Source organism: Populus euphratica, unplaced genomic scaffold, assembly GCF_000495115.2.
Source record: "Populus euphratica unplaced genomic scaffold, PopEup_1.0 scaffold208.1, whole genome shotgun sequence".
NCBI lineage: Eukaryota > Viridiplantae > Streptophyta > Magnoliopsida > Malpighiales > Salicaceae > Populus > Populus euphratica.
Genome location: NW_011500091.1, coordinates 61,155 through 84,974, shown reverse-complemented (window position 1 = coordinate 84,974; position 23,820 = coordinate 61,155). Strand labels below are relative to the sequence as shown.

The 23,820-nt window shown below is 29.0% G+C and overlaps 1 protein-coding gene and 1 pseudogene across 1 annotated transcript in view; both read right to left on the bottom strand.

The window, feature by feature from the left end:
• Nucleotides 1-125: 125 nt before the first annotated feature.
• LOC105109132 (GDSL esterase/lipase At5g45670-like) lies at nt 126-1,979 on the bottom strand (annotated as a pseudogene).
• Nucleotides 169-23,820, bottom strand: part of LOC105109133 (GDSL esterase/lipase At1g29670-like) — a 31,235-nt gene continuing 7,583 nt past the window's right edge. The window contains exon 4 of the transcript XR_839169.1: nt 169-242. The gene's annotated coding sequence lies outside the window, so the exon portion shown is untranslated. The remainder of the gene's footprint in view (nt 243-23,820) is intronic.

Below are 23,820 nucleotides of genomic sequence, written 5' to 3'. Positions count from 1 at the left end.
TACATTCAAATATAGTTAAAATACATTATTGTACACATTTTAAGAATATATATATAACACATTATAGTCACCTTGTTTAATCATCACAACAAAAGCATACATCAAGCAGGAATAAAATCATAATATTATTCTTGATAATTTCCTCGATTACTTTGCCTCAGCAACTCCTTGATCAAGCGAAATTAAGTGGCGAATATCATATGGATAAGCATAGGAAGGGTCCAAAGCACTGTAAGATCTCTCTGCATAGAAAATATTAAAAATCTCAGTTGGATGGAATGAGTCCCGGAACATGTATTGGGTCCTATTCTGGCATGGAACTTGGTCCGGAATGCATTGACCAATGACAGACGATGGACAGCACGCTGTATCATTGACCTTGAAATCTGAGAACATAAGGACAGATATTCAGGTGGTAAGGACGCCACATCTTAAGTAGCCGAAATAAATAAAGAAAGAAAGAAATGCAACACGAGTAAAAGCCCCATTAATTCCTACCAAGAACTGTAGAATCCTCGCCGATCTTATAGTTGTTTATATATATAATTTTTGCATCCGGCAAGTCATCATTGAGTTCATCAATGACTGGTAAGAGCTTGCTGTTGAAAAGCTGGGAAGCATTGTTCAAAAGCTCTACACAAGCAGATCCGTTGGTGCCATATGTGTCAATTGCACCTGGGACAGCCTATTTTCCCTAGTCCGAATACCACTAGTTTCCTTGCTCCTAACTCGTACAAAGACTGAAGGGCCAACAGAGAGTTGATTAGGTAAAATCCGAAAAAGGAGAGAAGCAATTTCCAATTAAAGGGTCAGAAAGAAGAAGAATGTAGTGCTAACCCTTAGTTGCTGCGAGTATTGCTCAATAAGAAGTTGGGTGTACTTCTCCAAGGTATACTCATGGCTTGTTGGGAAGAACTGGGGCAAGAAATAGTTGTTGAGGTAGTCATTGTTGCCCATTCCAACCGAATATAGGCACTTGTTCAAGTTTCTTAGAGCTGAATCATTTCCTAACATGCCAATCAAATTCTGTACTGTTTTGTGGTGATTTTGTAACTGCATATTCATGCTTATACGTTCACCCTGCATCCACAAGGACGTCAATCATAATTAAGAACTATGTATGGCGACTTGAAACATTGTATGTGCAATGTGTGTGTGTGTGTGTGTGTCTTTACCAACTCCTGTCCAGTTTCGTCACGAATTCCAGCTGCCCCAGATGCGTAATTCACACCGTGAAGTATGTCTGCTTCCTTGGCAGCTGCAAATGGCGGGATGTAGCTGTGAAAGCCCAAGATTTCGGCTACAATTTAAAAGAGGTCCAATCAGAACGAAAATATTACCATACGAAAATATATATCCTAATATACTTCGTTTTAGATCAAAGTCTTTAGACCACAAATCATCAAGAAATTAAAATACCACAGGTGCATGTTTTACGGATACAGGTGATCACTGGAGATGTAATTAGCTGCTGAAAATTACGAGCATTTATTTAACCAGAAAAAGAAGAAAAGAAGAGCAATTTTGGTAACGAGAACGTTTTGTCATTGCGTGAATTACCAATTACATCAACGATGGTAAGCCCATTGCAAAACCTTCCAGAGGGGCCGTCAGGAAAATCAACGCCATACGGTGCATAATCAACTTTGGCGAGAGTCTGGAGCATGTTGTTATTACCATTGTCGGCCAAAGAGTCTCCAAAAATGAAATAGCATGGGACCAGTGGATCTCCAGTAGCACAATGTTGCCACTTTGAAAACACCATGAACAAAACAAGTACCATCCACAGTCGCTTCATCTCGTGTGCCAGCATTGTCATCGAGCTTGAAAATTGAAAAACAGAAGGGAAGAAACACCCTTTAGCAGTAATGGCTCAATTTCAAGGGAGAAGGCGAGGAATGTTCAATGGTACTGTGAAACGAATGAAAGCCAAGGGAGTTTGGGTGTAGATATAGCCTGTAGCTACTCACTCGGATCCTAGCAAGTGTTTTGTAGTTAAAGCAGTAAGAAGGGATTGATAATTATGGATCAGCAGCCCTGACGTAGATTTTTGTGTTTCCAGTACAGTGGGCATCTCTTTTCATCATTATTGTACTTTTGTAGTTCAGATAAGTTTTTGGGACCAAATAAAAATGAAAGGAGTTTTTGTTTCGTGGGAAGTTTTTGTTTTTTTTTTAAATTGTTTATATGAAAAATAAATTTTAAAAATAAATTATGTTTTGACATTTTATAAAAAATTAAATTTTTTAATGTTTAGTTATTTCATAAATTTTTATATGAAAAATAAATTTATAAAAAAATAAATTGAAAAATTCTTTTTAATGTTTAGTTATGTTATAAAAAATAAATTTAAAAATAAATTTTTAATATTTTATTTTTTTAATTTTATTAAAAAACATGAACTTAATTTGAAGGATAAAAAATTAAATAAAATTAAAATTTAAAAAAAAATAATTCATAAATTATTTTAAATAAATAGCAAGTAAAATAATGAAAAAATATATAGTTATTTCACCTTATTTTTTTAAGTTCTAAAAAGTGTTTTTTTAGAAAAAATAAAAAAAATCCCTTTTAAGATAAGTATTTTCTTTAACTAAAAAGTGTGCTATCCTTACCAAAAAAAAATTTAAAGTATAAAATATTAAAAAATGTTTTCTAAAAATTAATTTTGCTAGAAATAAATATGCCAAAAACAACAAGAATAAATAATATATAATTTTGTCATTATACAAAAACTTTAATTCAAAATTTTATAATTAATTATTTTTTAAAGTAGTGTATTTTTTAAAAATATTTTCAATTCATTAAATAAATCTAAAAACCAATGACAATAAATTAAAAAAATCTAAAAATAAAAAAATAAAAAAACTAGCTAGCATAATTTAAAAATCTTGTGGACCTCCATTGCATTAATCAATACCAATATCCGTACAAAACTTAACCTACCTGTATGAATTTTATTGCAATATTAAAAAAATTATAGAACTTTTTATTAATGCAATATTTTATGCCACCCAAACCCCAATTAAATTAAGTTTTCTCCCAGCTATCTGGTGCTAAGTTATAAAAGTTTAAAGTTAAAAGTTTTGTTTTTTTACATGGTTTAAAGTTTGAATCTTGTTAATACGATAATTATTAAAAATTTATATAATTATTTAATTTTAAAATTTAAAATTTATAAAATTAATTAAAATATATATAAATTAATCCAAGCATTTAAATTAATAAAAAAAAAATTTCTCCGTCAATCCATCAATATCTCACCAAAAGTATCCACGAGAGCGAGTTAAAATAAATCTGCAACTGTCATATAGGCACGTGGGTGAGAGATCACAAATGGTACTTGATAATCCAGCCATTATTGACTCCAAAACTCTACTGCAGCTCTTGGAGGTCTGCTTCTGCCACAAACAATGAAGAAATACAAATGGCTATGGCCCACAGATATATGGCCCATCTTCAAGATTAACGGATAATGATCTCTGATTAGCCCATCGATGAAAACAATTTATTATATAAAATTTTAATAAAAATATATTTTTAAGTATTATATATTAGAGTAATAAATAATTGATATTTCATTAAAAAATAATTAATTTAATATTTGACATATAATATAATATCTCATATCAATGAAGAAAGATTTGATAACTGGTCTTAGTAATGTAGGTTGTTAAATTATTATACATGTTTTGAGACCAAACATGATCACTATAAATAAATTTGTGAGGATAACAAGATTAAAAAAAAAAATATTTAGTAGGTTGAGTTGAGTTATAACATATAATATTTATTTTTAATTATATTTTAATTTTAATTTGATAAATATTAATGACTATAATGATAAGGTTATAAAAAAACACAATGATATTTTTATAAATATTGATTAAATAAGTTCATTTTCACGACACTTAATTTAGATTATTTTTTTTTAAGATAAAAAAAATCAATGTGTTCATTCAATATAAATAAATAAGTTGGTTTAATTTTATTTTTTTTAATGCTTTGTGTTTAAATATGAATGCTTTATTTTAAATATTTTAGAATTTACATTTAACTTGTATTTTAAGTATTGAATTAAATTTATATTGTTTATTTAAAATATAAGTGTTGTATGATCGGTATATATGTGTTTTACATAGGTGTTATATTAAAAGTTTTCTTTTATTTTCACCGAACTAATGAACTCAACTCAACTTACCCATGCCTTTATTATTTATTGTGCTAAATTGAGCTACAAGTCCTGCTTAAGAACTATGTGACAAAGTCCAAAATGCTTTGGCTGGAAGGGTCCATTATCATTTATGAAAGACAAGGAAGCATACATTGAGGATGTTGTTTAAAAATAATATTTTCAATTAAGGAAAATTTCATTATTAGTTAATTTTACATCTTTTTTCCATTCTTTTTTTTTATAATTTTATATTTACTTGATTTTAAATTTATCTTCATATATTATTTTAATTTATTTTATATAAAGATATTATGGTTTCAAACAAAAATCTTCATATTTAATTTATATTTGATTTATACTATGGTTTCAAAAAAAAATATTCATATTTAATTTATATTTGATTTATACTTATTTTTATTTATAATTATTTTTATTATTATATAATTACATAAAAGAAATTAAAAATAATTTTTAAACTCAGGATAGTCCAACAATAAAATCACTAGTTTAAGTGTTTAAGTTGAAAAATTTAGATCAATTTAATATATCAGTTTTAATATAAAAAAATATCCTAAATTTTTTTTTAATCCAATCATAATTTTTTATTAATTATTCAAATTATTTTTAAATTCATAAAGTGAACTAATTAATTTAAATGTACAATTTCATTATAACTTCAAAGTCGGCAAGCCGTTCCCCATAATTTTATACATGCGAAGTACAAGCAGTGGGATAAAGTAACAGAGAGTGGTCCGTTGCCATCTTGTTTAAAAAAGTGAACTCGGACTATTAATATTATAAACGTTGGCCTCCCTTACAAAGTTCAATATTAAAACTTTGTGCAATTCTCAAATATATTTTCAAAATTATTATAATAATATTCTTAATTTTACATTTAAACTATTTTTTCATCAATTCTATCATAATATTATTTTTATTTTTTAATAAGGAATTGCGTTAGATTTACCCAACAAAATATGTTATTTTTCTTACAAAATCATTTCTTCTTTCTCCAAAAAAAATTTTATAATTTGGATAGAAATATGGATAAACTTGATATAAAATCTTTTTAGTAATAAAGATAAGACTACTTATATAGTGGGATAGTATTTTTAAAGTGGTGACCAAATTTGTTTACTAATGGGAAGACAACGCTATAGTGTTAAATGGACATATTCAATTATTTTCTATTTGTTTTGTTCAATTACAAGGGGTATTTTTGAATTAGATTCGTGTTAAATAAATACTAAATCAATTATCTACATTATAGTTTTTAAACCAAAGCTCAACCTTTAACAAGTTTCGGGTGGATAAGATGGTTGATCCAAGTTAATATAGATCAACTTAATTTTTTTTATTTTATAAAAAATAAAAGGAAAAAAGTTAACGAGTTTTGATCGAGTTTTTCCTAGTGGATCAGGTCACATGTCTACTCAAGTTTTTTACCGAGTCAATTCTATCTCTGTTTTTATTGAAACACTATCAAACCTAGATCTCGAGTAACCCATGTCAAGAGATAACCTACCAACTCGGATCAAATTTATTAAAATTTTAAAAAGTGCTCTAACCTATCTTAAATATATACCTCTATATTTAAAAAGTGCTATAACCTATCTTAAATATATACCTCTATATTATTATATTAATAAATTTATTTAAATATTGATTTTAATATTTAAATCTAAAAGGAAAAAAGTGTATGCCTCTTCAATCATAGCGTTGAGTTTATTACTTCATTTTTAGACCTGTATATACATCAATGAAATTCTTATTTAATTTTTTTAGGTCTAAAAATATAATTCCCTGTATAAATTATATTACAGTCAATTTTTAAAACTTATTTACAATCAAGTACATCAATGAAATTCTTATTTAATTTTTTTAGGTCTAAAAATGTAATTCCCTGTATAAATTATATTACAGTCAATTTTTAAAACTTATTTACAATCAAGTCAACTTGATTAATCATCTCATTTTAATTTCTAACCAATAATTTTTATATGTATAACCCCTTAGATTCTCTAATAAATCGGCCTAAATATAAATTACAATCTTAAATAAAATAGGCTTAAAAATATTAAATTATCTAGTTTATTATGCATTCAACAATTGATTGATATATATTTAAAAATCAAGTACAATGTCTAGCAACCTTTTATGATCCTCTAAATATTAAAAAAATAGTAAGTGGTTTGACTTAATATTTCAGTGATTATTTTCTTTATATAATTATTATCCTTTCATCAATAATTTTTTGATTTAAACACTAAACTATAAAGTGTGTCGAGTCTATCAAATCATATTTATTCTAAACACCATAGTCATTGATTCTTTCAAAAAGATTTGAAACTCTTTTTAAATATTATTCTACCTTACACAAGTATTTACAATCAATGTTATTTAAGAACAAATAGAATTATTTTTTTTTGTAATTCATCTAAGGTGATGAATCCTCTTATGATTATTTAAGAACAAAATGGAATATTTTTTCTAATTCATATAGGATGATGGATCTTCTCTTGATTACTTAAATACCTTCATAGAATTTATATTATACCAAATATCTTCTTGTTTGCTATTTTTTATTATAACAATGTATAGCAGGATCAGAACATAACACTTTTTATATAAAATTACTTAGTAATCTCAAGTTTAATGATCACTTACACAATCATCATGTGAGCCTTTCCATAGATATAGATGATCTCTCCATATGAAATTTTTAATGAATTAATTCAGCACATATGTCATCTGATAAACACTTATATATTAGTTTAAGGTATCTCTCGCATCTCAACTTATGAGAAAAACTGCTTTCTTTCATAAGTAAAAGAATATAAAATGTATAATTCTTAATGACTCTAATTAATGTATAATCTTAATAGAGCACTAACGAGGATCATTTAGGAACGATGCTTTAATACAATAGGAATCCCAGAATTATAACTTTATAATTTTCTTTGTAAAATATTTTTATTCTAAGACTTTATCTTTACTTTAGATTCATTAATTAAATATTATATTAATTAATCAAGCATTTGATGAATATTAAAGATAAGTAAGCCTTTATTAATAATTAAATATGTTTACATGAACAAAGTCAATGCCAAATGTTTACAATTTCATGAATTTTAATTTGATTCATTTACATTTTATTTTTCCATATTAACAAAATAATCTTGTGTTTATGTAAGAAATTGACCGAACAATTAAATTTAAAAAAGGATGCTTTAAATTAGGCATAATATCTTATTTTTTTCCATAACTGAAAGCAACTTAGTTTCTATATTAGAAAATGATCAAATTATTAACCTTAGTAAAAAAAAATAGTCAAATGTTGGAAGGAGAACGATCTCTAATATTTGCTGAAAAAAAGGTAATTATAGAAAAGATAATTTAAGTTTTTATTTTATTCAATAAATCCATAAAAAATTTAAGGAAGAGTTCATGTTTCTATACATAGTTAGAGTTATCATGGGTTTTTAAACTTTGATAATGAAAATAAAATTTCAATAAGTTACCAATAAAAAAATACAATAAGTTAATAATAAATTGTTTAAGGGTGACATAATAATTTTTCTTTATATTATTTAAGATTTCATGTGTGTTGTAAAATACTTGTATCACTTATTGATGAATATTGTAATCGGGGAAAAACTAGAAATAACATAAGATTTAATATAATATTTAATGTGGTTCGGCAATGTACCTACATCCACATAAGTGAGAAGCTTTTATTTTTACTATATCAAAATAGAGTTATATGACATGTATTTATAGTAGACCTTAAACTACCCAAAAAGTATTAATAATTTTTTCATAATACCCTTATACCATACTGCAGGGGCATTACCCTACACCCCCTAACCTATTAATCATCCCTAGTAATAAAATAAAAAACAAATCCTAGAGAGGCAGATGCTATCATTCTACTTCACTCCAATATCTTTACCAAACTATAACAATCTTCAACTTAACTAATATCCACCATTTATGAGAAAAGTAAGGAAAACTTCACCTAGGATAAGAGATATAGATGTCTGCTATCTAGCATCTGGAGACATTAATCAAGTTTAAGCAATTATTGAACTAATATATGGTAACATGCTTTGTCAACATTTTTGTTACATTCTTAACAGTGTGAACTTTCTTAAGCAACAATTCATAAGAAGAAACCAATTTTTTGATCTTGTGGAACATCACATCTATGTTCCTAATCCTATGAAACATCACATTAATTTATTTGTCAAGTAAATGACACTGTAATTGTTACAATGCACCTGAACTCCATCTTGTTAAATACTCAACTCTTTAACTAAACTTGCAAGCCATAAGGCTTTCTTGTCAACCTCAGTCATTGCTACATATCTTAACTCTTTAGTAGATAGAGCAATGAGAGACTAAGCCATAAACTTCTAACAAATAAGTCTCTCTGACACGACCAAAAAATTAATGTTTTCTTCCAAGTGCAGGAGTATCGAAGTAATAAATAACCTGGCAAGACTAGGGTCGAGACACACGGAGGTTAATTGTATAAATTATAAATAACAGCACAACAACAACAAGAATAATAATAATAATAATAATAATAATAATACTATTAGTAGTAGTAGTAGTAGAAGAAGAGGAGGAGGAGGAGGAGGAGGAGGAGGAGAAAGATCAATGTAAGGATTAAACAATGATAATAACAAATGTTAAGGTTAGAGGATCCATTAATAGTATTTCAAACAAGTATAGTATAAACTCTTATTACTCAAATGAAAACCACACATAAAGAAGGTTCCAATTAGATTATAAATTATTAACATGATTACATTAGTTATCTTATTCGAATATTGTTAATACTTGTAAATGTTGTCAGGTATTCATGATTATAACTTATGTTAACAACAAATCAAGTTTCTCTTATAGCATTGGTGTCGGTTATATCATACAGTTTGTACTATGAAAGTATTAAGCATTTGTTGTACCAAGTTTTATACAATATAAATCTAGATTAGTTATTTAACAAGCAAAGTCTTAAAGAGTGAACAAGATAACAAATATAATATATGTTAGTATCAAACATTAAAGTCCATGTTAAGTTACACTATATTTATTCTTACACTATTAATGTAACATTTTCATCTTGACATAATAAACTTAGTTAAACATAATGAAAGAGAAAAACATAAATAAACAAGATAAGAACATATATAAGATAAAAATTAAGTAAGTAAAGAAAAAAAATAAAAAGCATAAACAAGATATTAATGAAAGCAAAACTTAAGCATTACAAAAATACAAAGAGAGAAAGCAAGACCATGATCTTGATCTGGAAACCAAGATGCCTAAATGTATGGAAAATGCCTCCATTTATAAGCCAAAATTAAAAAGTATTGATTTGATGACTAATTGATGAATGACTGGCCAACTCTTGACTTTGTGACAAACCTTATCTTTTTTTCTGAATAAAACGTCATTAATAACATCAGAATTTGAACCAAATCTTCACATAAAAGTTCTAGAAAATTATCTCTGCTTTAAAAAAAAAAACATTGTGATCATTTGGACTTCTAGAACTTAATATATAGGTTAAACATTGAACAGTGTTTGGGCTGCAAGACAGATTCAGACTTCTTCGTTGTTGCTATAATCTGGACTTCAGAACAACCTTTTTAAATCTTGGACTTCACATGAAAGTTGTAGGCCTATGTCTTACCTTTCCATCTATATAAAGTAGACTTAAATCCAAGGCTTATAGCTCTATATATGACCCAATTACCGAATAGTGTTTCAGTTTGGATTGCATCAACATCTCTTTTCTAAGTTTGGCCATCTCTTTGTCCCTTCAATTTCAGTATTTAAACTCATCAGCCAATCCTTTCATTTATGTGATAGGTGTGCATTTAAGATGAATATTTATCACAAATTAAAGGTATCCTATATTATTAGATATATTATTATAAAACATGCTTTAGTTAAGGAGTTATTGATAGTTCAAGTGCAAAATGATGATATAAAACCTTGATAAAAATACACTTTTAAGTATTGATCATACCCCCCAACCAGCTTATTATTAGTCCTTAGTAATCAATGTTTTAAAATAGAAAAACAATTTGTAAATTTCAAAAAGCAAGACATTCATCATTCAATTTTTATTAATTTATTCAGATAAACAAACTCTCATTAAATTTATATGTCTACTTAATACCTCTTAAACAAGATATTAATAAACTTCCTTTTATGCTCAATATATCAATACATAGTTATGAGGCTTTACTTGAAAGAGAACAAAATTTTTTTTAATGTTTAAGGTTAATTTCCTTGGGTTGGGATTATTATCCTTTTTTTCTTTCTTTTTTTATTAATATATATACATGTAACTTAAAACACAATGTATCTTTAACCCTTATAATGAGCTTTCAGCTAATGACTCCCAGACTAGTTGGTCTTAGGGCTTAGATGTTGAGACACCTCTACAAGTTTAGTAACTCGAGTTGTAGATACTAATACGTAAATAGTGCAATGTTTGATTTCCTTAAGCTTTTCTCCTAAACCCATGTAATAAGTGTTGGACCAATATCTCCCAAGTTAGTTGACTTTAGGGTATTAGGTGTTAAAACACCCATTCGGGCTTAATTGCTTAGGTTATGAAGGCTACGAAATCAAACTTATCTAAGTTTTTGTTATCATCATTTTTTTTGTTTTTTTGTTTTTTTTTTGGAATTTATATACTATCACTTTTTCTTAGTTGTTACCTTTAATAAAAGAATATGAATAATGTAATAATCTAATATGGAACTCATAATCATATGTTAAAGTATGTGTGTGAAAACGAAGGTTTAAGAATACTTGTTAAATGAGTATATGAACAGAATTAAGTGATGACAATGCGAGAGTTTGTAAATCTGAATATTTCAAGAAGTATTTTGATAGACCTTGTATGAATATTACAAATAACCATTGAAAAATATTAACCAAGATACGTCTCAAGAGTCAATAAAATTCCTACTTACTCTGTCATTTTAGTAACAACAATTTGCAAATGGTTTATGAAATAGAAAACATAGTTAGTTAATTTTTTTTTATTATTAGCTACTACACCCTCCCCCTAACCAAAACGAGACATTATTCTCAATGTCCTAAGGTAGAAAGATAGAGTATAGAAGACATCACCTGAAACACCGAACACTAACAAACCTGAAATACACTTAAAAAAATATAAGAAATAACACAACAAAATATTATGCTATTAATAAAACTAAAAGACACAAATTTTTACAAACTAAGACTCAAATCGTAGTTGTGATTGTGGCTCACATCTTCCCTTAGTTTTACATCCAAGAACGGCTTAAGCGTCCTTTATGGGTCGAAGATAAGCTTCCCATCCAGTTTTCTTAAAAATTGACAAATATGGTTTTTTTTAGTTAGATTTCTAAGACTAAGTCAATCATGTTCTTTATTAAAATAGGACCATAAATTATGAATTGTACGATGCACATCTCCACTAGGATACGTCTCAAAAGTCAATAAAAGATTATCTAAAGACTCCTTATGTTTTGAAATAAATCCTAACTTTTGATAATTTTCACAAACCGTACAGAATGCATGTGAGTCCTTGAACATGGTGGGCCCGTAAAATTCACTTTGTAAGATTTTTGCAATTGTCTTTCTTCTTGAGAAATGACCCCTATATGCCTTAGAATAACAAAATTTAATGACACTAGTTGCCTCATTATTGGGAATGCATCTTTAAAATATTAATTAAGACAATATTTGAATAAGTACGGGTCATCCCCATAAAAGTTTTGCACATTGCTCAAAAACATTCTTTTGTCTTCAGTACTCTAGTGAGCTGACAAAAATCCTAAAGTAAGAAAATTGATATTTTTAGCAAACCAAGACATTGAACTAAGAGAAAATAAGGATTTGTCAAGAAAGTAATCATCGATTGGTATGATGTCGAATGTCGAATTAGATGTCACTCTTGATAAAAGATCTGCATCAACATTTTCTATGCCTTTTTCATTTGTGATTTCTTCTTAAGAGTAAATCATTTCCACATCTTCAGATTTATCAAACTCTGTTTTACTTATGGTAAATTCAAATTGATTATAAATTAATTCATCAATAAGATCTACTTCCTATAAATCATTATCATCTCCAGGTTGTTTGTAAATGTTGAAAATATTCATCTCCAATTTCATATTTCCAAAAGATAGCTTCATCTGTCCATTCCTATAATTAATCAATGCATTAGAAGTTGTAAGAAGTGGATGTTCTAAAATAACAGGAAATGAATTACATGCTTCAATAGGTTGTGTCTCTAAGACAATAAAATCCATAGGATAAATGAATTTATTGACTTTTAATAACACGTCTTTCATTATTCCTCTAGGTACTTTTACAGATCTATCAACAAGTAAGAGTGTTATAAAAGTCTATTTTAACTCACCTAGATTTAGACCTTGAAAAACTAAATATGGAAGTAAATTCACACTAGCTTTAAGATCAAATAAGGCTTTTTTTAATTTTATGTTCTCTAATAAAAGAAAAAATTGTTGAATAACCAAGATCTTTATATTTCAAAGCATTATTGTTTTGAAGAATGACACTTGCTTGTTCAACTAAAAAGGCTTTCTTTTTCACATTCAGTTTTATTTTCACAGTGCACAGATCTTTAAAAAAATTAGCATAAGAAGTAACCTATTTAATAGCATCCAGTCAAGGTATATTGATCCTTACTTATTTGAAAGTTTCAAGGCTTTCAAAGTTGTGATTGACTTTCCTTTATTTGGTCAAGACATGAGGAAATGGAAATGCTGGTGGAGAATCAATCTTTTCTTTGTAATTTTCAGATTCAAACCCTTCCTTACCCTCAAAGATTGACTCATCATCTTTCTCACAAGGTTCAAGAGTGGTTTTTTGATAACCTTACCGCTGCGAAGAGTAGTGACTAATTTGACTTGATTCATGTGTTGGCTTCGAGAACTACTTGCATTTACATTGTATTGCCACTTTGAATTTTATTGTGGTTGAGATGGAAACTTACCTTTCTCTTGGAAACTGAGAGTATATGTCAATTTTGCAAAAGTATCTTTAAAATCTGTCATGCTTTGAGCTAGTTGAGTATTAATTATCTTTTGCTTTTCAATAAATACATGCAATGTTTTCTCAAGATTTTTTCTAGGAGGTGAAGCATAAGGAGGTGCATTTCCATAAGAATTTTAGAATTTATGGCATGCTTTAAATGATTGTTATGAAGTTTATGCATTATTGTTATCACTCTTCTAACTGAAATTTGGGTGATTTCTTCAACCAAGATTGTATGTTTGCAAGTATGGGTTCTGATTGGGCTTGTTCATAGAGACATTTCTTAAAAGAAGGCAAACTTAGATGGTTATTGGTTGAGTGTTTATTTGTTTCACAGATTTGACATAATATCTTGAACATATTTTAATTAACCACTCTTTTTTAATACTAATGCCTCAAATTTTCTAGCTAAAGATACAAACTTGGCTTGAAGGTCATGATCTTCCTTAAGGTTATACATACCTCCACTAAATATATGAGGTTGAGTTTTACTTCGTGCCTTATAAATACCTGCGGTGTTCTAATTTTGAGCATTTTCAGCTAACAAGTCGAAGTACTCCATTGCTTCATCAGGGTCTTTATTTTCAAAAGTTCCATTGCACATCAATTCAACCATTTGCCTATATCTAGGTGTTAACCTTTCATAAAAATGTGAAACCAATCTCCATGTTTCAAAACCATGATGAGGGCAAGTATTAAGGAAGTCTCGATATCTATCCCAACATTGATAAAATATTTCTCTTAGTTTTTTAGTAAAAATAGTGATTTGTCTTTTGAAAGAGTTTGTTCTATGTGAATGGAAAAACTTTTTAAAAAATTGTTGTTGCATTTCATCCCAATCACGAATGGATTCAGATCTTAACTTTTATGGCCATGATGTAGCTTTATCTTTTAATGAAAAAGAAAAAGGTTTTAATCTCATGGTATTCATGCTGCAATTTAAGTCATTATATATGTTGTAGATCTCCTCAAATTTCCTTAAATGCAAGTATGAATTTTCTAAATCTAAGCCATGAAAAGAAGGTAAAAATTGAATAATATCTGACTTAAAATTAAAATGAGATGCATTAGGGGGGAAAATTATACATGAGGGTGCACTTGTTCTTGTGGGATTCATGTGGTTTTTGTGTGTTCTAACACGGTTATTCTTATTATTTTTATTATGAAGTGGTTGATTATCTTCTTCGACTATATTTTCTGAAATTGATAAGGATACCCTATAAAGTCTACCACTTAATATACTTGACCACAATCTCATGCACGTCTATGAATAGAATAAAAAGAAGAAGAAAACAAAAGAAGCAACAAAGTTAGATACAAGAAAAGTGAAAAGAGAAAATAAAATAAATACTATAATTTGTAAAAGAATTTACCTCCCCAGCAATGGCGCCAAAAACTTGACAAGACCAAAAGATTGATTTCTTTTCCCAAGTGCAGGAGTGTCAAAGTAATAAATAACCCGGCAAGACCGAGGTTGAACCATAAGAAGGTTAATTGTATGAATTAAACAACAACAACAACAAGAATAATAATACTAATAATAATAATAATACTAGTAATAATAGTAATAGTAATAATAATAGTAATAGCAGTGGTGGTGGTGTGGTAATAATAATAATAATAATGGAAGAAGAAGAAGAAGAAGAAGATCGATGTAAGGATTAAACAATGATAAGAATAAATGTTAAGGTTAGTAGATCCACTAATAGTATTTCAAACAAGTATAGTATAAACTCTTATTACTTAAATGGAAACCACATATAAAAAAGGTTCCAATCAGATTATAAATTATTACCACGATTACATTAGTTATCTTATTTGAATAGTACTAATACTTGTAAATATGATCAGGTATTTATGATTATAACTTAAGTTAACAACAAATCAAGTTCCTTTCATAGCACAAGTATCGGTTATACCATATAGTTTGTGCTATGAAAATGTCAAGCATTTGTTGTACCAAGTGTTATACAAAATAAATCTAAATTAGTCATTTAACAACCAAAGTGTTAAAGAGTGAATAAGATAACAAATATAAAACATGTTAGTATCAAATATTAAAGTCCATATTAAGTTTACACTATACTTATTCTTACACCATTACTGTAATATTTTCACCTTGACATAATAAACTTAGTTAAACATAATGAAAGAGAAAAACATAAATAAACAAGATAAGAACATAAATAAAATAAAAGTTAAGTGAATAAAGGAAAGGAAATGAAAGGCATAAATAAAATATTAATGAAAGCAAAACTTAAGCATTACAAAAATACAAAGAGAGAAAGCAAGAGCATAATCTTGATCTGGATACCAAGATACCTAAATGCATGGCAAATGCCTCCATTTATAGGTCAAAATTGAAAACTATTGATTTAATGACTAATTGATGAGTGGTAGCCAACTTTTGACTTAATGACAAACTTTATCTTTTTATCAAAATAAAACATCATTGATAACATCAACATTTGAATTAGATCTACACATGAAAGTTCTAGAAATTTTTCTCAGCTTTTCAGAAGAAAAAATTAAGGTTATTTGGACTTCTAGAACTCAAGCTATTGATTTAACACTAAACAGTATTTGAGCTACAGGATCACTGATTCAGACGTTTTCGTTGTTATTACAATTTGAACTTGAAATCAGCCTTTTTAAATCTTGGACTTCCATGAAAGTTGTAGGTCGATGTCTTACATTTTCATCCATATAAAATAGACCTAAATTCGAGATCTATAGCTCTATATATAACCTAATTACTGAATAGTGTTCCAGTTTGGACAACACCAACATCTCTTTTATAAGTTTGGTCATCTCTTTGTCCTTTCAATTTCAATACTTAACCTCATCAATCAATAATTTCATTTATGTGATAGGTGTACATTTAAGATGAACATTTACCACAAATTAAAGGTATTATTAGATATGTTATTATGAAACATGCTTTAGTTAAGGAGCTATTGATATTTCAAGTGCAAAATAATGATATAAAACCTTGATAAAAATACACTTTTAAGTACTAATCACTCCCTACTAGAGTAAATACATAACCTGTGGTGGATCTTCTATCACCCAAGCCCTCTGCATAGTTTGCATCTATATATCCCACAAATAAAGGATTGTCTTGTTGTTTAGTAAACATGATACTATAGTCTATAGTACTCTTAAGTATCTAAATATCTACTTAACTGCATCCTATTATTTTCATCTCAAATTTAATAAAAAATTGCTCACCACATTGATTGTGAGTGCCAAATCTGGTTTTGTATAGACTATTGCAAACATTAAACACCTCACTACACTAACATAAACAATATATGACATGTTTTTCCATTCATCATTTATCTTTGGGTGTCTAACTTGTTGTTGTCTATCCAATCTTTATTGGGTGTCAAGTGATAAGAACATGTCAAATCCAATATTCAAGAATTTTTAGGATGATTTAAACTAGATAAAATAGAAAGCAGGTCACCATCACCTTTCTCTAAGTTTTCTTCCACTATATTCGCAGACTTTGATGAACCCTCTTTGTTTTCTACACCCCCCCTGATTTTTCTCTGAATATTCTCATTTTATATGACTTGTTTTCTCACATTTATAACACTATATGTCATTCCTTTTCCTAGATTTGGACTCAGCTTTGTGTTTTTTAATTTGTTTCGATACATGTTTCTCTTATGCACCTTATTACTCCTCACAACTACCCCTTTACCTTGTTAATTTTTTTCACAAGCTTTCTTCATTAGATTAAAGCTTAATAGGGCACTTATGATCTGTTCTAATATGAGAGTTTCCTTACCCCACATTAGAGTTGTAACCAAATTTTCTTACATAAGAGAAGCTGTTAGGGAATTCAGTAACATCAACACCTTGTCTTCATTATCAAACTTCATATCAAATCACTAATTATATGATTGAACACATTAGTATGTTGATTCAAAATTGTACCATCTGATATCTTAAGACCAAACAATTTATGCTTAAGATAAAGTTTGTTTAACAATAACCTGAACATGTATCGACTTTTCAATTTTTTCCAATTTACTGCCGGTGATTCTAACAAACAATATTAACCTATATATATATTATCAACCAAAATAACTTTACAAACACCAACCTTAATACCTTAGGTAAACAGCTTACCAGATTGGAAAAACAAATACAAAGAACTATTACTAGCTGAGTTGGCTTTAAAACCTCAATTGACCTGACTAAAAAATCCAGTCTTCAAACCTTATCAAATTACACAAACAAGCCAAACACAGATCCAAGAAAACCAAGCAAATCTTTTTAGAGCCATCAAAACACACTTATAATACATTGATAGTTCATCTCTAATTGTCCTAGATACATCATAAACAAACAACCCATCTACATCTACAAACCAAATGATTACCCTATAAAATAGTCTTGAGTAGTATTTTCATGAAGATGTCTTTCCATATCAACCTATTGAGCTAAATAGACTCACCTGGAAAACTCCTAAAAAAACCATTGTCCCAGATATTTCCATCCTTTTTGAACCAATTATTCTTAACTAACACAAATTTAATGCCTCTTCCCATTATGAGTGGAACATAGACGGCATGTCTAAATACAACATCTTAAACACCCTTCAACAGATGACAATGGCAGTCAATGCCTATAAAACCCAAACAGGAATCCCAGACAAAGTCGTTGCTGAACTCCTCATTGCTAGTTTCTCTAGCTAGTTGAAAGGATGATGGGATTATCATCTCATTGAAACAGACCACTTGTATATCTTAAACTCTTTCCAAACATATGAAGACCAAACACCCATCCTTGACCCATTTAGAAACACTATACAAAATGTTGTATTAACCTTTATCCTTATAATTTCCTTATATTTTTTCAAAAACCCTTCCCATTTGAAAAATAAGAATGCTGAACTCTTTTCCAACTTTAGATGTAAGATGCTCAATGATTAGTGCTTAAAAGTTTATTTTTATCAAGGTTTTATATCATCATTTTACACTTGAAGTATCACTAACTTCTTAACTAAAGCATGTTTTATAATAACATATCTAATAATATAAGATACCTTTAATTTATGGTAAAAATTCATCTTAAATATAGACATATCACATAAATGAAAGGATTGATTGATGAGTTTAAGTACTGAAATTGAAAGGACAAAGAAAGGGCCAAACTTAGAAAAGAGATAGTAGTGCAGTCCAAACTGAAACACTATTTGGTAATTGGGTCATATCTGGAGCTGTAAATCTCGGATTTAGGTTTATTTTATATAGATAGAAAGATAAGACAAAGGTCTACAACTTTCATGAGAGTCTAAGATTTAAAAAAGCTGTTTTCAAGTCCAAATTGTAGTAACAACAAAACAATTTGAATTAGTCTTGGACCTAAACACTGTTTAGTGTTCAACCTATATCTTGAGTTCTAAAAGTCCAAATGATCTTATTTTTTTCCTAGAAAGTTGAGACAATTTCCTAGAACTTTCATGAGTACAAGAGGTTCCAATTCTGACATTATCAATGATGTTTTATTTAGACAAGACGATAAGGATTGTCACCAAGTTAAGATGTGACCACCCACTCATCATTTATTTATCAAATCAATAGTTCTAAATTTTGGCCTATAAAAGGAGGCATTTACTATGTATTTAGGTATCTTGATTTCCAGATCAAGATCATGCTCTTATTTTCTCTCTTTGTATTGCTTAAGTTTTGCTTTTATTAATATCAAGTTCATACCTTTCATTTCCTTTCCTTTACTTAGTTAACTTTTATCTATTTATGTTCTTATTTTGTTTATTTATGTTTCTTTCTTTCATTATATTTAGCTAAGTTTATTATTTCAAGCTGAAATGGTTACACTAATGGTGTAAGAATAAGTATAAAATAAACTCAACATGGACCTTAATGTTTGTTACTAACATGTTTTATATTTGTTATCTTGTTCACTTTTAATACTTTGCTTGTTAAATAGTTAATCTAGATTTATGTTGTATAACACTTGGTACAACAAATACTTGACACTTTCATAGCCCATACTATACGGTATAACCAACACCTGTACTATGAAAGAAACTTGATTTGTTGTTAGCATAAGTTATAATCATGAATGCCTCACAACATTTACAAGTATTAGCATTAATCAAATAAGATAACTAGTGTAATCATGTTAACAATTTATAATCTGATTGGAGCCTCCTTTGAGTGTGGTTTCCAATTGAATAATAAGAGTTTATACTATACTTGTTTCACATACCATTAGTGGATCCGTTAACCTTGACATTTGTTGTTATCATTGTTTAATCCTTGCGTTAATCTTCTTTCTCAAAATTCTCATCAACTTCTTTATTATTATTATTACTACTATTACCACCATCACCACCACCACCACTACCACTTATTATTATTATTATTACTATTACTATTATTGTTGTATTATTGTTATTATAATTTATACAAATAATCTCCCTGTGGTTCGACCTCGGTTTTGCTGGGTTATTTATTATTTCGACACTCTTGCAATTAGGAGAAGACATCAATATTTTGATCGTGTCACATAACGACTTTCAATGGTATAAAAACACCTTCCTTACCCGTGTCATGCTTAGGGGAGATTCAAACCAGCCTTTTTGGAAAGAAAAATTCCTCGTAGGCTTGCTTATTTTCTTAGAAAAAAAGGTTAGGAATAAAATCAAAGATACCTTTACAACCAAAACCATACCCTATGACCAGCTAATATATGGTGAACATGTGAGCTTCATCTAAAAAGGAGGTCTTGAGATTTGTCAGGATCTTAAACTCCAAAAACAATTAAAGTGGAAAATGAAACGCACCAGACAAGAACTTGGTAGTTTCTATCACTAGTTTGATATTTCCACCACAAAACCCTCTTGCAATGGAAACTGCTCAAAAACCAAAACTTATTCAAGCCAAAAACCTCTTTACAAAGGACCAACCTATAGATACTAAAAATAATTTCACTCCAAACAAGAACAAACCTATTACAAAAATCCCTACAAGAAATTTACCAAAAGCCATAAGCCTTTTTAGTCAAAGCCTAAACCAAAATTTGACCTTAAAAATATTACATATTACAAATGCAACCAAAAGAATATACATCCCATTTCTGCAAAATCAATACCAAACTCCATGAGCTTCAAATAGATGAAGACACCATCAACCAAAAACAAAACTTATACCTTGAAGCCACAGACACAGACCCCTCTCTTTTAGACAATTCTGAAGAAGACTTTCAAATTGATGAAATAGCAACTTCTAGTGCTACTTTAGATATCTCTACAGATTCTAAACAAATCAATGTCCTAACTCAAGACCAAGAATTCATCCTTGGAGCCGTTAAATGACTTGATGATTCTTAGCTTCAAAAAACCTATTTAGATAAGTTGTTAAAAGATTTAAGCAAACCAGAGCATCTTCCTTTTAAGCCTCCAAACCGCTTTGTATTACCCTGACACGACTAAAAGATTGATGTCTTCTCGAAGTACTAAATAACCCGGCAAGACCGGGGTCGAACCATAGGGAGGTTAATTGTACAAATTATAAATAACAATAATACAATAATAATACTAACAAAAACAACAACAATAATAGTAATTACAATAATAACAATAACAATAGTAGTAGTAGTAGTAGTAGTAGTAATAATAATAATAATAATGATAATAAAGCAAAAGAAGGAGAAGAAGAAGAAGATGATGAGAACTTTGAGATGGAATATTAATGTAACGATTAAACAATGATGATAACAAATGTCAAGGTTAGAGGATCCACTAATGGTATGTCAAACAAGTATAGTATAAACTCTTATTATTCAATTGGAAACCACACACAAAGGAGGTTCCAATCAGATTATAGATTGTTAACATGATTACATTAGTCATCTTATTCGATTAATGCTAATACTTGTAAATTTTATCAAGCATTCATGATTATAACTTATGTTAACAACAAATCAAGTTCCTTTCATAGCTCAGGTGTCGGTTATACCATACATTATGGGCTATGAAAGTGCCAAGCATTTGTTGTACCAAGTGTTATACAACATAAATCAAGATTAGTCATTTAACAAGCAAAGTATTAAAGAGTGAACAAGATAACAAATACAAAACATGTTAGTATCAAACATTAAAGTCTATATTAAGTTTATAATATATTTATTCTTACACCATTAGTGTAACCTTTTCACCTTGACATAATAAACTTAGCTAGACATAATGAAAGAAAGGAAAATAGATAAATAAAATAAGAACATAAATAAGATAAAAGTTAACTAGGTAAAGGAAAGGAAATGAAAGGCATAAACTTGATATTAATGAAAGCAAAGCATAAACATTACAAAAAATACAAAGAGAGAAAGGAAGAGCATGATCTTGATCTAGAGACCAAGATGCCTAAATGCATGGCAAATGCCCCCTTTTATAGGCCAAAATTGGGAACTATTGATTTAATGACTAATTGATGAGTGGGTGGCCAACTCTTGACTTGGTGACAATCCTTATCTTCTCTTGTCTGCCCAAACCGTCATTGATATAGTCAAAATTAGAGCCACTCAAAAACATAAACGTTGTAGACAATTGTCTCAGTTTGCTTGTGTAAAAAATTCAGCTCATTTGGATTTCTAGAACTCCAGCTATGGCCAACATACTGAACAGTGTTTGGGCTGGAAGCCAGCTTCGGGCTTCTTTGTTGTTGCTACAATTTGGACTTGAAAATGACATTTTTAGATCTTGGGCTCCATATGAAAGTTATAGGCCTATGTCTTACCTTTCCATACATATAAAGTAGACCTAAATCTGAGATCGATAGCTCCAGATGTGACCCAATTACCGAACAGTATTCCGGTTTAGATTGCACCGACATCTCTTTTCTAATTTTGGTCATCTTTTTGCCCTTGCAATTTAAGTTCTTAAAGTCATCAATCAATCCTTTCATTTATGTGATAGGCCTGCATTTAAAATGAACATTTATCACAAATTAAATGTATCTTATATTATTATAAAACATACTTTAGTTAAGGAGTTATTGATACTTCAAGTGGAAAATGATGATATAAAACTACGATAAAAATACACTTTTAAGTACTAATCACACCCCCCCAACCAGCTTATTACTAGTCCATAGTAATCAAAGCGTTAAAATAGAAAAACAATTTGCAAATTCCACAAAACAAGGTATTCATCATTTAACTTCCATTAATCTATCCAGATAAACAAACTCTCATTAAATTTATATATCTACTCAATATCTCTTAACAAGATATTAATAAATCTTTCTTTTGTGCTCAATGTATCAACACATAATTACGGGGCTTTTCTTGGAAGAAAACAAAATTTTTGTTCTAATATTTAAGGTTAACTTCCTTGGGTTGGGATTATTATTTTTGTCTTTTTTTTTAAATATATATACATATAATTTAAAAACACCATGCATCTTTAACCCATGTAATGAGCTTTCAGCTAATGACTCCCAAACCAGTTGGTCTTAGGGCATTAGGTGTTAAGACACCCCTACGAGCTTAGTAACTCGGGTCGTAGATACTAATACGTAGATAGTGCAATGTTTGATTTCCTTAAGCTTTTCTCCTCAACCCATGTAACAAGCGTTGGGCCAATAGCTCCTAAGTCAGTTGACTTTAGGGTATTAGGTGTTAAAACACCCCTTCAGGCTTAATTGCTTGGGTTAGGGAGGCTACGAAACTAAACTTATCTACATTTTCATTATCATCATTTTTTTTTTGCTCTTTTTTTATTTTTTTTCAAATTATATACTATCCCTTTCCCTTGGTTGTTACCTTTAACAAAAGAACATAATTAATGTAATAATCCAATGTGCAACCCACAATCATATATTAACGTGGGTGTGTGAAAATTAAGGTTTAAGAATACATGTTAAATCAGTATATGAGCAGAATTAAGTGATAATAATGTGAGAGTTTGTAAACCTGAATATTTCATGAAGTATTATAATAGACCTTATTAAGAATGGTTACTAAGATGCGTTTCAAGAGTCAAAAGAGCTCCTTTACTCTACCATCCTAGTAACAACAATTTTGCACATGCTTTATGAAATGGAAAACAACTGCTTTTTTTTTTTATCAACTACTACCCTTTCCCCCCAACTAAAACAAGACATTGTCCTCGATGTTTGAAGGTAGAAAGATAGAGTATAGAAGATATTACCTGAAATAATGAACACTGACTAGCCTAAAACACACTGAAACAAAAATAAGAAATAACAAAACACAAATATTATGCTATTAATGAAACTAAAAGATACAAGTTTTTACAAACTAAAACTCAAATTGTAGTTATGATTGTGGCTCACATCTTCCCTTGGTTTTACGTCTAAGAACGACTTAAATGCCCTCGATGGGTCGGGGATAAGCTTCCCATCCAGTTTTCTTAAAAACCAGCAAACAGGGTCTTTTTTAGTCAGATTCCCAAGACTATGTCGAGCATGTTCCTTATGGAAATGGGTTCATAAGTCATGAATTGCACGATGCTTATCTCGACTATGATGAGACTTAAGAGTCAATAGAAGATTATCTAAAGACCCCTTACT